Here is a 3674-nt window from a genome sequence, read left to right as displayed (position 1 = left end):
TCTCTCTCTCTCTCTCTCTCTCTCTCTCTCTCTCTCTCTCTCTCTCTCTCTCTCTCTCTCTCTCACACACACACACACACACACACAATTTTTAAAAGGGTGAAAGAGAACACAACAGTTTAAACTCATACTAGGAGCCACACATCCTGGTGGCACACGTCTGTGATTCCAGCACGGAGAGGCCAAGGCAGAATAATTAAATTTAAAGCACCTGAGACCCAAGCTCATAAAAATAAAGACAGGCTACAGCTGAAACTCAGAGAAACAACACTGGTCTAATATGCAAGGGCCCGGGTTCAACTGCTGGTGCTAGGGAGAATAAAATCACATTCAGTATTTCCTCCCTACCATACTCCTTGGTCACACATCCAAGAGCATACAGACACATGCCTGGATGTGCATGCACCCCACCCCAACATGCACACATGCTTAGCTGATGATTCTTTAATGCATTTTCTTCACCTTATCTGGGCACCCACCCCACCTGACAGGGGAGCTCATTCTTGCTCTTGAATTTAATGATGTCACCCTGCTGAATGCATACAAATGTTACTCTTAACACACTTTGGAGCCAACTGACAATGCTCAGTACTCACTGAAGATTCAGAAATGTCACCATATCTATCTTTACCACGGTGTCAGTCCATAGCTCTGCTTTGAGTCTACAATACTCTGCATCCTCTCTTTAGGTCTCTCAAACAGCAATGGAGGCTGACTAGTCAGGGCTGATACATCTGAGAAAAGCTTCCCAAGAGTATAGTTTAGACTAACTTTGATTTAGAAACACCTGGCTTCCAACAATGAGTTCATAGGAACTGAGGGCTGCACCTGCCAGGTGAGGAATAGCCTGCCGGAAACCCTTTGTTCCGGGTCTGAGCTGCCCCATAGAATGGTTGTCAACACTTTCACAGAAGTAAAAGTGGATGCTGACACCCTAGAAAATCCACATGAGCAAGAAGTGAGTGAACTGAACACTCACTGCGTGGGTGCTTCGTCCTACTCAGAGATTTGACAAACCTCAATAAAAGCGTTTTCTGGACGAAAAGTGGCTCCATGATATGGCACTTGCTCAGTGTGTGTGTGTGTGTGTGTGTGTGTGTGTGTGTGTGTGTGTACATGGCCCTGGTTCACTCCCAGCACTTCAAAAAAATATGCTCAGTATAAGACCCCTGAGGTGTCCAGCTCATATGCATATGTGATGGTTTAAAGGTTTATAGTATTGGGCATCTGAATGCTTGCTCCAAATGCTTGGGAAGGCTTCAGAGGTATGTCATTGTTGGAGGAAGTGTCACAAGAGGTCAGCTTTGAGAGTTTAAAGACTTCTGCCAGAGCTGAGTTCCCTCTCTCTCATTCATGTTTAAGGACCAAGATTTGAGCCCTCAGCTTCTGGTTCCTTCCACTATGTCTTCACCCACCACCATGGCCTCTAAGCCCCTGGGACATGACCAGTAGGAAAGCAGTTGATACAGCACAGCCGCGTTTGTGAACACTTAGGGCTGAGCCATCTAGCCGAGGTGAGAAGGCTTCCAGGCAGTCTCCCGGGGCAGCCCCAGAGCCTCAGATCCAACTGAACCTGGGCAACTGACTCCCATGTGTCAGAAGGACAGAGCAGGTAAAACAACAGCTACCATGGTGTGTGGTTACTGTGCTTTCCTGACATCCCAAATGTGTATTCTGTTTCTCACTGTGAGCATTGGATGCAGGCTACCTTCCTTGGAAACTGGCAAAGCTGGCAGCAGGCTGGGGTTAAGTAAGGAACAGTGGACTCCTTGGAACATAGTTTGCAGAAGAAAGATCCCCTGTCACCACACAGAGTTTGCAAACATCCCACATCATGTGTCATCCTAGAATCCCTGTTAGCATTTCCCTAACAGGTCACCGCGCCATTGTCACTCTAGTGAGTCTCCTGCTCTGGGTCACATTATTGCAGTCTGGGAAAAATCCTCTGGGGTGCAGCTGGACATGGAGGCTGGCCTCCCTTGGTGCTTTGACCCTTTTGGGCCTCCATATCTTCCTCTACAAAATGTGATCTGGATTGTGTGAGAAACAATTGAGCTACTGTCTATAAAAATAAAACCTATGAAAATATTATCTGTTTTCTTTAGAACCAGTACCATCCTAAGGTATACTTCCTGCTGTGTACTCCTCAAAAGGCTTTGAAAGGGGGATACTCTGTTCATTCATTCATTCATTCATTCATTCACTCATTCATTCATTCAACCCACACTCCTTCAGTAGCAAGTCACAAGGGTTAGGATTAGGCTTTGGGAGGCTCACTGACAGTGGACAAGTAGAGTTCATGGCATATGCATTGGGAATGAATCACAAACACACACACAAACACACACACACACACACATACAATTCTAGTGGTAGTGGTGGTGGTGTTTGTGGGGCCTCACCAGGCAAAGGAGGAAGACTTCCTTACTGAAACCATTAAGATCCTTGAAGAATCATTAGACATCTTGGATAGACTAGCAGAGATTGGACATGTTATGTTAGAGGATGCACGGGAAGAATGGACCTAACGATGGGGTTTTCTTAAAGGTCCCCTGATAAAGTAAAGGATGTATCTGTCTCCAAGAAGACTGAGTTAAGTGAGGTGGTTACCTGTAGAAAGCAAAGCAACTTTTTGCAGCAGCTATGGGCCGTTTCTTTGGAGAGGTGCTGGGGAGCGTCCCCTTGGAGGAGGATGAGATCTGCTGGGGTGGTATCTTGGTTGCTTCTCTAATACTGTGATAAAACACCATGGCCAAGGCAATGTTCAGAAGAAAGGGTTGATTTGGGGCTTACATTTCCAGTGGGATATGTGATCCAGGAATCCAGCACCACAATTCAGGGAGCATGAAGGCAGGCAGGCAGACATGGTGCCGGGACAGTGGTTGAGAACTCACATCCCCGAGCCACAAACAGGAAGCAAAGAGCACCCTGGGAATGGCACTACCTTTGAAACCTCAAAGCCTACCCCTTTGACACACCTCCTCCAACAGGCCACACCTCTTCCTAATCTTTCCTGAACAGTTCCACCAACCAGAGATCAAGCGTTCAAACAAATGAGCCTGTGGGGTCCATTCATACTCAAGTCACCACAGCGGTCATCTCTCAATAAACACTCGCACACCCTAGAGGAAACTCTGCTCTGAGAACCGAGGGAATTCCTGGTAGCTGGCCATTCTCTTCCATCATGTCCCCCAACCTCAATTACCTAGAACACACCCCAACACAAAAGCTCCTGCCAACACCCTTCTTCCCAAGTCCTAAAAATAAAGGCTCCTTGCTGTCCCCCTCCAAAACCCCATGCCCCCTAAGGAGGCAAAAGTATGAAGAATGTGAAAATCCAGAGACTTAGGGAGCCTGAGGCCAGAAGGCAAATGAACTCCTCCATACCCTTATCAAAACATTCTCCCCAGCCTGAACTAGGGGAAAGGTTATTAAAAGCTCTGCAGTCAATAAACACAACTATGCAGAAAGCCCGTTGCCCCATCTCATGCATGCCATTGTCAACCCCCATAAACCACAGGACAGGGACAAATGGGGGCGCTGGTACCACTGAACGATAATGCCTGGACATAACAACCCGCACCGGTATTTATTTAAAATGTTGACATTTTGCTCGTCACGGATCTTTTAAAAACAAGTTTCTTCTTAAAAGCATTGTGCTGTAGTTACTATTT

The sequence above is a fragment of the Alexandromys fortis genome, unplaced genomic scaffold (genome assembly GCF_014885135.2).
Source record: "Alexandromys fortis isolate MF-2015 unplaced genomic scaffold, M_Fortis_MF-2015_v1.1 scaffold_115, whole genome shotgun sequence".
NCBI classification, from domain to species: domain Eukaryota; kingdom Metazoa; phylum Chordata; class Mammalia; order Rodentia; family Cricetidae; genus Alexandromys; species Alexandromys fortis.
Note: the sequence above shows the minus strand (reverse complement) of the source record.